Source organism: Pocillopora verrucosa, chromosome 12 (genome assembly GCF_036669915.1).
Source record: "Pocillopora verrucosa isolate sample1 chromosome 12, ASM3666991v2, whole genome shotgun sequence".
NCBI lineage: Eukaryota > Metazoa > Cnidaria > Anthozoa > Scleractinia > Pocilloporidae > Pocillopora > Pocillopora verrucosa.
In genome coordinates this window covers 2927887-2938726 of record NC_089323.1, presented here as the reverse complement: position 1 = coordinate 2938726, position 10840 = coordinate 2927887, and the positions used below count along the sequence as shown (strand labels likewise).

Genomic DNA, 10840 nt, shown 5'->3' with positions numbered 1-10840 from the left:
GGATTACTCATTCGTTTCGCGGGAAAATTAAGTCATTCTAGGTCGGTCAGTCTTATGTTTGACCACTTTCTTTTCTGTATTTGTTGTAATTTACAATCATTGATTTTTCTTCCTTAGTACTAGAGGACTGACTGGCTCATCCTGAATAAACTTTTCACATTGAATTTATCGTGTGAGTGTTGTCAGAATGACAACTTTACATTAACTCTAGAATATGAAAAAATAAATAAGTCCCTACCTCTCAGATCCTGTCTCAACCCGTAAAAATTTTTTCTCATTTAAAATTTTAAAAAATGCACCTTAGGTTGAGGACATGAAAGATGTGAGAATACTTTTTCTTTACAAGCTGCATCAACTGCGTGCCAACGAATATTTCGACGAGGACTGACAAAGACGGTTTCTCGCCTGCGGTGTTCAGGTCAAGATTAGAACAAAGTACTCCTGTTACTGAATGATTAGTTAATTGCCTTCGTGTTTTGTTTTCTACGACGAAATCTATGGTAATAATGGGTAGCTGTGTTCGTTTCTGTTTACATAACATGTCATATCTTATTTCTTTGGTTAATGCTCCAGAGTTTCGTTGCTGTAAAGTAATTTCCTTGGCAAACCAAAAGCTAACTTTTGACGAAATAATCATCTGTATCACGAGGCACGATGATTTTTCGCCTAGAAGTGATCGGGCAGTTTCACTGCAAACTGCTCCTTTCCTCAGAGATTGTAAAGGCAGAGGCCCTCGTCGTCGAACCGGTCAAACGAAAAACGAGTGAGTTTAAAGTCATCTGATTCAAGTTAATCTCAAATAGGGATTTTAATACAGAAAAACCTTCTTTAGTTTAAGTGTGGCATTGCCATGCGACCCATTTCGCACAACACTTGGATTCGCTAACATGCATCTAATGCGACTGTTTACTCTAACTCCAAACAGCGTGCTCTTGACATTAGAGACTATACGGGGAAAACACCCAGACAAACCTCAGCGTTACGTTTATCTCGGAGAAACACAAAGTGCCTTAGGCAATTTCTTGTCAGCACTTCAGTTCGATGAGCGCGCTCTTACAGTTTTACAATTAAAATGAAAGATTTTTCGCTACATTTCAACGTTTCATTTTTGAAACTCGATTAAAAAAACATTTCATGTCTCAATATGAGTTTATTTGAGATGAAGACAAGTTTACATTCACTCTATAATATGAAAAAATAAATAAATTCCCACAGAATCAAGGTCTCAATATCCCTGACTTCTCTGCTTTTTTTTTTGTTTACACCATAGTCTTGTTAATGTTCGTGTATCCAGCCCCTACACATGATAGCAAGATTTTACTCTCTCCTCCTGCTACACTGTTGTCATCAACACTCTGTTGTGCTTGTATTTTGAACATCACTCCAAAAAATTCTTTTAGATGCCTCAAAAATTGAATGCTGTAAAAGAGTTGATGATAGTATTGAGGAAATTGAAAAAATTACTGAGTAGAAGGAAAACAATAACATTAATAGTAAACCTGCAACCACCAAGCCGTCTCTCCCCTCCCTCCCCACTTACTTTTCTCCATTTCTCCTTCCTTCCAACACTTTCCTTTCTTCCTGTCTATCTCACCACTCTTTCATCTCCTTCTATTCTCCATCATCTCCCTTTCTTCCCTCTCTTCCTATTATCCATTCGACCTTTCCTCTCTATCTGAGCTGCACTCGTCTTCATTTCCCATCATCCTCTACACCCCACCTCCCTGCCACCCTGTCCCTCTCCTTCTTCCTATCTCCCCTCTCTTCTTTATCTTTTCCTTCCTCATCATCTCCTCTCCTTCTCTCTTTCCCTCTCCATCCCCCTGTCTCCCTCCATTTCCCCTCCCTCCCTCCCTCCCTGTCCTCCTCTAAATTTATCTCCCTCCTCCTGCCCCCCTGCTACCTCATTCCCCTCCACTGTGCCCTCCATATACCCCCTACAATGCTTCTATCCTCTCTCCATTCCCACTCCCTCCCTGTCTCCTCCATTGTGTCCTCCATCATACTCCCTAACACTGCCTCTTCCCACTTTTCAATCTCTCTGTTTCTCCTCCTTCTCCCTTCTCTCCTTTTTGCAATTGAATGAGAGCCAGAATGATGCCAAGCAGTTACAAAAATCTTTCCAAATAACACACAACAGATCATAACTCCAGCAAACAGAAAATTGTGTGAATTTACTTACTCTTTTTACTGAGAGACATTATCAACTACTTATGTATATGGAGTCAGTGGACCAGTGAGAATTTTAGAAACATCCCTTTGTCCCAGAATCATGTAAGAACAACACTCTGATGGCGAGAGTCAACACAGCCTCCCTATCAAAGGAGAAAGATAAATAATAATGGTGAGTCTTATTTCAGAATATACAGATATACTTTAATCATTGTTTTAAAAGCTAGTATGAGTGTAAGCCTGATCACCAGCTGCCAAGAGATATTAATGGAGTGCATTTTGATTGACTGTCGTACATCCAAAACTGAAAGCAATCACAGTAGCCAACCAGAACAAAGGAACATATCACGAGCCAATGAAGGATCCAAGTATAAACAAGGAAACTGACCAAAGCAGGAAAAACCTTACCTTGTAAATTTCTTCAAGTAACATTTCAGCTGCCTGTTTGCCAAGATCCTAAGGGACAACTGGCTGACCCTCCCCTACTGGGGTAGATGATGTCTGAACACTTAGCATGGCACCAGTTGTTGATTCTGCAACTAATGAGATCCCAAACCCTGGTGACCTGGAGGAAGACATTTTTAATCATGATTATCATTAATCTGATGACTAATGGTGTACCATGCTTATGACAAAAGAACACATTGCCTCCTTGGAGAAGACACGTTACTCTCACAGTTCCTCTCTCTGCTCAGGAGTATGAATGGGTACTGATAACTTCTTAAGTAAATCTAAAAAATGTCAAGGACAATTTACAATGGACGGTCACCCCTTACAGGGGAGGGAGAGTAGTAAATCTTCTCATAAATTTTGCCTCTGTGGATATTAAGAAATACGGTTTCGTTTTCTCATGAGCACAGGACAAAGAAAAAATTCTGAGTCCCCATGAGGAATTGAACCTCAAACCTTCAGATTCCACACTCCCATGCTCTACCACTGAGCCACAGAGACTCTAAGGCCCATTATGAATTTCATATCTGACACATATCCTGCACTCTGCTAGAATCAGCAATGTTGATAGCGCCACATTTTGTAAATAGAAGAAGAAACATGGTAAGCTTTATGCTCAGTAAGGAAATATAGAAAGATAATTTTTTGTCTTGTTATGGATATTTACTGCATGAATTGTGGTGAAACATGCTGATTCCCCGGTAAAAAAGTTAAAAGTTTGTTGTAAAAAACATACTTTCCAGATTGACCTCCTTTGCAGTGATCTGTATAAATGTAGATATCGGACACAAACTGGTTCAATACACCACACACTGCGTCAACCACCCTATTACAAATAGCTGGAGAAACTCTCATAGCATACCTGTTTAAGGTTTGGTTGAGGCAAATCAACTTTTTTCCAAAAAAAATTGTGGTCTATGTGTAATGGTCTCTGTAACAGCAAAAATATTATCACAAAAACTTGAAATACCTTTTATTGAGACAGCAACAATACTAGTTGTAGAAGTTGTAGGTTGAAGCTAATAACATAAATTATTTAAGAGAACTGAGCCAAGAGCAACTTTTGGTAAACTGACTTAAAAGTGATAACACATAAATACAAGAGAACTATGAAATAACATGCAGTATGGAAATGTGAGAAAAGGTGTGCCTGACAAGGAAAAACGCTAACAAATTTAACGAAAAACACTTACAAGGGGGTATGAAAAATACAAAGAATGAAATAAGTCCAAACAAATTACATGAAAAATAATCAGCAAGCACTTTGATCTTGCAGTCCCTGTAATAAAGCTATAACACTTATACCAAGGGGAAAAGTAAAGGATACACAAGGCCTCTTATTCTTTTTATTTTACCAGGATCTGTGAATTGTAATGGTCGCAAGTTTCTCCTCACAGGACAAGAGAATACCACCTCCCCTCCTCCCTCTGGAGGTGCTCCCCTTTTCACAATCTGTGACAAAAAAAGTCAATGAAATGATAATACATATATTTCATCATGTTTTGAACAGCCATGTAAATAAATTGCAACAAATTAAAGAAATTGATGAAAAGGAAAGGAGTTCAAATTCAATGAGATTGTCTTGGACATCATTTTTGCCACAATTCAATTGTTTTGGTAAAAAAATATGGTCCCTGTAATGTTTAGTAAGAATGATCTATTGCAGTCCTCTTTCCTCTACTAAACAGAAAAAAGCACTTTCACAGTACTATCTAACTCAATATTAATTATTCATGTACTTCATCTTTGTCTTCCTCTTTGATCTAAGCCATTTTAGTTAAGTCTGGTTTAGTGAATAACTTTTTATCCTAAATTAAGGGGCACTATATGAGGTATCTAGATGTGCCCCTCTCCTCTCTGCTTTAATATTTAAATGTACAGAATTAGAATTGCTTAGTTATTATGGTGACCTTGTTGATTACAACTTAACTGACTACTTCATGGAGTAGAGATATATTCAATCATGTTGAAAGGGGCAGCTGAGTCATATTATTTAACTTTCTTTCCAGCCAAGTTCACTGACAGCAAAATACTGCATAACTCAATCTTTTGCATGTGTTGAGATCCTACTTGGAAAATCATTAATAATAATGATAATTAAATCCATTAATACTAGCTAATGATACCTTTATAACTGGGCCTTCATCATCCACCACAAACTTCTTTACCAGAGGCAGAGTAATTGTTTTAATGATATCAACCTAAAATAACATCATACAGCAATCATTAAATTCTAAGAAAAACACATTTCTCAGAAGTAATCTAATTATGCACCCTTAGACACACTCATTTTCAGTCTTGTTTTTGTCTGCCCATTAAGTCATATTTGTTTACAAATTCCATTGTAAAAATCTGGCATTTTTGTTTTCATCAAAATACTATGCAACTTTTTTTTCAATTTTCCTCACTTGAAGAAAAAAGGAATTTTAAGTCAACCTACATTCTTTGTACTTACTGGTAAGTGTTGCCCACTAAATTTCAATATGGTGATATAGAAAAACATAAATTTTTAGGTTGATTTACATGTGGTTTTTTTTATTAAAAAAAAACTGAAATATAAAACTGGAAGTTTGATGCTTGTTATACAGGGAAGAAAAATGATATTGGATATGAAATGAGAGTTTTTACAAGACAGAGAGAAACAGAGAAAAATCAACACAAAATTTGAATTACACAGATTTTGTCTTTAGTGTATTTAGCCCTTTATAACCTAAGGTCAGTACCCAATTATTTGCCATACTCTTTGATTCTCTACACATTTCCTTTAGTGGTGACAAGAAGAATTTGTGTAACAATCAAAGCTTCTTATGTTGGTGATCATTTCCAATATTCTCATGATCTTCATGAATGATACAGCAGTGTTAATGTAAGGAGAAGTTAGAAGCTCATCACTCTTAGGGCTGAAAGGGTTCATTCCCTGCAAGAAACAATTATGATAAAATATTTCTGACTTACTGTTGGATCATGTCTGTCATTTGTTATTTCTTTTAGAGTAAGTCTGATAGGTTTCTTACAAAATGGTGCCAGCAGCACCACAGCTTTAAGGTAATAACCAATAGATCTTTAAGGATTACAGTCATGTTCAATGGTTCCTCTGGTGAACAGGCCAGATTTATAAAACAGCATTGTACCTTTGGAAAAGGAATCAGAGTAACCAAACATAAGGATAAGATAGCTTTTATGATGAGGCCCCATCAGGATGGAGGGAGGGGAAGGGGTCCAAGTGTCCCCTATAGTACTAATGTTTGGCCTAAATATCCTGTATCCCTTTAATTCCTGTCGTTTATATCCCTACAATTGAAGTTTATATCCCAGAATATCGATTTTAAATATCCCATTAGATTTTTCTGGAGTATCCCATATCCCTATAATCTTTTAGCAAAATATTCCCTATCCGATAACCCCTCATAGGGTCTCTATAATTGACATTGCCTGGCCGGGCAGTGCTATCATTAATTAAAATCGTATAAACAAATAAAAACAATTTTCTGATAGATGATCTGAAGACTTACCTGTTTCATTAATTTCTATTCGCGATCGGTTTGTTACCTTATCCAGGAGCCGTATAAAACTTGCTTCAAAATATTTAAAGGGTTACATAGAGAACAGAAATCCTCAAATTAGACGGCAAAAGACAAACCATATTTTATGCACAGCTGAAGTTAGCAGCTGAAAAGGCTGTGATTTCTATAATCAGTTCGATAACGGACGCACCTTTCAGCCCAGGATCGTCTTCAACAGCTCTTATGTTTTTCATTTTCACCGATTTATCGCTAAGCGTCGCCAAAACAAGTCTTTGTCGGAAAAAATTACAACCTTCGCATGTCAAATCAGCCGCCATGTTGAAATACGCACGTGGGTGACCTTTCCCGTCATAATATATGACGTAGTCTTGTCCTCTGGGTGACGCTGCTGAACCAATAACTTTCGTTCTCGTTCAAGATGGTGGACAACGATTTGAAAGGTGAGTGGTAATGACATTCCAAATCAGCGAGTCTTGAGATCTTTCCTACACTGATTCACTTTTAGATAACTACATACCAAATTCACGTTTCGTTGCATTTTAGATGGCGATCAAAAGTCATTTCTTGTCTTAGTGGTTGATAATAGTGGAAACGAAGCAATCGTCCAATTTACTTTTTAACATTTACATATATCATCTTACAACATCTCTAACAGACATATTCGCAAGCTCCTCACTAATAACTAAAGCACCACAATTAGGAAATATTAAAACAGGAAAAAAAAAAATATATATATATATATATATAAATAGATAAATAAATCGAAAAGGGTAAACATCACAATGAAAAAATGTAGTCAGATATGATGGCTTTAAATTTTGAAATTGAATCCAATGTTAAATAATCAGGTAGCAGGCTATTCCAGTCAATGATAGTTCTCGGCCAGAAGCTGTATTTGTACGTGTCACAGGATGGCTGAAGTGGGATAAATTTCAGTGGATGAGATGAACTGGTTTTTAGGGAAGACTGCATGATGATGTACATATCTATAGCAGTCTGGTTGGTAACACATTTGTACATCAGTGTCAGTCTAGCTACTTGTCTTCTTCTTTCGAGAGTTGGCCAATTAAGTTGCTTCAGAGCATTGGTTACGCATCCTTCCTCCCTCGTGTTAGTTCTTGTTACGAAGCGTGCAACCCTGCGCAGACGGCAAAAGTCACGGTGTAGAACTTTCTCGATTTTCTTCTAGGTATGACGATGACCTCGATGAGGTCGAAGAAGAAGACCACTTTGAAGATGTAGATGAATTAGAGGTAAGCTTTCTAGCAGAGATATTTGGCCACTGTTTTCTGAATTAGTTAATTTAGTGGATCTACCATACTTTTGACAATGCACGTTTAATTTTGGTTACATGTGAGTCAAACAACACTTACTGATTATCAGAATCAAGTAGGTGGAAATTTTTAGTTTGATACAGTAACGATACTCTCAGAGAGGGTATTAATGATCTTTGTCCTGACAATGTAGAATGAGGTCCCAGTTTGAAGACACTTACATTTCTTTCAAACTCAGAAACCATCGTGTCTGGAATAAATTACTGTGTCATGACCAATCATATGTGTGATCAGGATATGCGGGCAAAGTTAAACATTAGGGCACAAACTAATCAGCGTTTACTGCATGAGGTTGAGACTTCTCACACCTGACTGATGGCTGGCTGCCATGTTTTCACTGATAGATCAAATTTGATAAAGTAATATTTGTGAAGTTCATGGTTTTCTGAGTTTCACAGTAACCAAGAGTGGTGAAAGAATTCTTTAAACCATGTGCATGCAGCTATTTTGCTTTCCTGGCAGAGGTTGCATCTAATATCCTCTATTGTGTTTCTTTTTTATTTCTTTTTGTTTTTTTTCAGCCAACAAAAGATACTGAGAATATTGACATTTTGCCCACAGCAGGTATGGTTTGCAATAATTTTTAAACAGTTTTCTATAAAATCTCAGTGAAATAAGGTAATCCGTTAATTATGAGTTAGACTAAAGATGAGAAAATAGTTTCTTGCATTGCATTTTATTCAAGTAGGGAAGTTACATGATCCTTCAAAGTTGCTACTGCAACCTTATAAGTGAACATTTAACAGTGAATATTGAAGAATATTTAATAGCAATATCCAGGGTTCGACATTAACTTTTGAGGTAACTTGCCCCATTGGGCAACTGCCATTTAATTTTTAGTTGCCCCCCAAAAACTGTACTTGCCCTGTTCTAAAAGGTAGTTGCCCACTGACATTTTACCCGCCATTTTGAACACATGTGCATTCAAGATCTTTCTGTGCATCCTCTCATGAAGTGTACCGCTGACATGAGTGACGCATTTGCGATCTCACTCCCTGACGAGCGTTGAAAATCAAGGTGCTTTTACTGTTTAGCTACATACAAAAAAGACAACTTTTCTTGGTTTTCTGTTTTCTTTATTATTTCTAAGTGATTTAAATTATTATTTTTATTATTACTTCCAAGTTCCAGCAGTTGCCCTGCATGGAGGAAGCCAGTTGCCCACTGGGGCAACTGGCCTGAAGATTTCAGTTGCCCAAGCCAAATTTTACATGCCCCGGGCAATAGGACACCCGTTAGTTTCGAACCCTGAATATCTGAACATTTTCATGGCTTAAATGTAATTTTGATTCCCACTTTTTATGTCGATTTGTAAAAGAAAGCCAAGAACCAACTAAAAGAATCACAACACCATTATATGAAAAAATATGAGAGAGCAAGAGTATTAGGAACTAGAGCTCTACAGATAAGGTACTTGACCCTTTAACTCTCAGAAGTGATTAATTTGTAACTTCTCCCTATAATATCCATACATTATCCAGCAAACAGGTAGTGAGAATACTCAAACTTATCAGATACAAGATATTACATTGATTTAACACCAAATTCTTGTAACGTATTCACAAGGAAATTTGTAACAGTTAGAAGGGAGAATTAACAATCAGATCTTGGGAGTTAAAGAGTTGATTCTTTTTCAATGTTATTTCAGAGCAAGAAAAATCTCCGTTATTATTCCTGATTTTCACCCTACCCAAGAGAGTTCTGTATATCCACAAAGTTTTACATCAGGGTAACACTTAAGTGAAGAAACAAATTATTTGAGAGAAAAAAAGTTTTTCTCTAATCATTGACTTCTAATATTCCTCTAATGTTGTGACATGTTACACAATTATACACTGCCTGTACAGTCAAACATTTAACATTGGCTCTTGTTCAAGTCCTCTGAACCCTTAAAGTTTTGAATTAAAAAAAAAGGTTTCATTGGCATCCAAAACTTTTTTTACTTTTAAGCCTTTAACTCCTAAGATCTGATTGTCAATTCTCCCTTCTTGCTGCTAGACGTTTCCTTGTAAATTAGTTAGGAGAGTTTGGAGTAAGTTTGAGTCTTCTCATTTCCTGTTTGCTGGATAATGTATGAATATTTTAGGGAGAAGGTACATGTTAATCACTTCTGGGAGTTAAAGGGTCAACAAAATATTTTCTTTAAACTACATTTAATAAAAGGAAGGTTACATAAACTGTTAATCATATATTGATAACCAAATATAGAACTCTCGTGCAATAGTTATCATAATTTCAAATATAGGAATTTAGAAAATTGGATACCATCTTTTTTCAATAAACCATTTTTAAAAAAGTTTATTTTTTTTTTAATGATAGTGATCAGTCTCCTAGCCAGGGTCAAGTAATTCCCTTCTCCCCATGGCAAATTGTTGCATTCTCCTTTCCCAGTTATACTCTGTGACCTGGCCCTATTTCAATGCTCAGTCTTATCTTTTTCAATGTAAATAATGGTTAGGGAACTCTTCAATTGAAGTTTCTAATATCAAACCCAAAGTTACCTTGACAGCCAATAGGAACAAAGAAAGATATGCTCATTTAAAGATAAAAAAAATATCCTTCTTTGAGTGCATTATTGTTCCCGTATCAGATTTTGAGAGAGATCATCCATCTTCTACCTAGGGAATGGCTTCATGTGCAATTTGTTACAGCAGATTTTGACAAGGCATTGTGGGTAGCACATCAGTCTGTTGTCCCACATGTAAAGCTGCAGGGATGTCCTCTTCACTGGACCCAGTTGATGTGGAAAAAGGTAAACTGAATTTTTCAAGTTAAGTTTCATGCAAATTTATCATCGTCTGAGCTCTTTGCACCAGCAGACTTGCAGCATAAGGCCATCAAGCTCTTTGACCAACCTTCTCTTTTCTTATCAGCCACCCTGACATGCTCCTACTTTTTCAATCTTATATGTACCCATCCCAAATCATCTGGGACAAGTTTGTCTTGTGAAGGACTGACTGACTGACTTTAACATCTCAAGAAAAAAATTCATCTAGGTTAAAATTTTAATATATTACAGTGTAACATTAATTATTGATCGTTAATAGCACAGTTGGTGTTAAGAGAATTGTTCATATTTTAATATTTATTATTTCTACAGTGTTGTAATACATATTGTAAGATGTACTGCCACTGTTAATGTTGTAAGCGCTGTTTGTGATAATTATCATAATTCCAGTATGCAAGGTTGTAAGTGTTTCTTCATTGTTGCAAGGAGTATTAGTGTCATATTGTATTGCTTAATTCTAGTATGGCAGCAGAATAATATGGAAAGAGGGGAAAATTCTCTTATTTGCGATAGCCACAGATTATCCAAACAAATTGCTCCTGCGTTTGGCTCGTTACACAGTGTCCTCTCTA

At 36.4% G+C, this 10840-nt stretch overlaps 1 protein-coding gene, 1 long non-coding RNA gene and 1 pseudogene across 2 annotated transcripts in view; 2 read left to right on the top strand and 1 right to left on the bottom strand.

The window, feature by feature from the left end:
* The window catches only part of LOC131787460 (DNA-directed RNA polymerases I, II, and III subunit RPABC2-like), a 135802-nt gene that overhangs the window by 60253 nt on the left and 64709 nt on the right, over positions 1-10840 (top strand). The window lies entirely within an intron of this gene.
* LOC136277522 (RNA 3'-terminal phosphate cyclase-like protein) lies at positions 1145-6463 on the bottom strand (annotated as a pseudogene).
* LOC131790876 (uncharacterized) lies at positions 6310-10830 on the top strand. Its single transcript, XR_010715929.1, has 5 exons — positions 6310-6586; positions 7336-7399; positions 8002-8044; positions 10103-10232; positions 10730-10830. It is a non-coding gene; the product is annotated as an uncharacterized lncRNA (long non-coding RNA).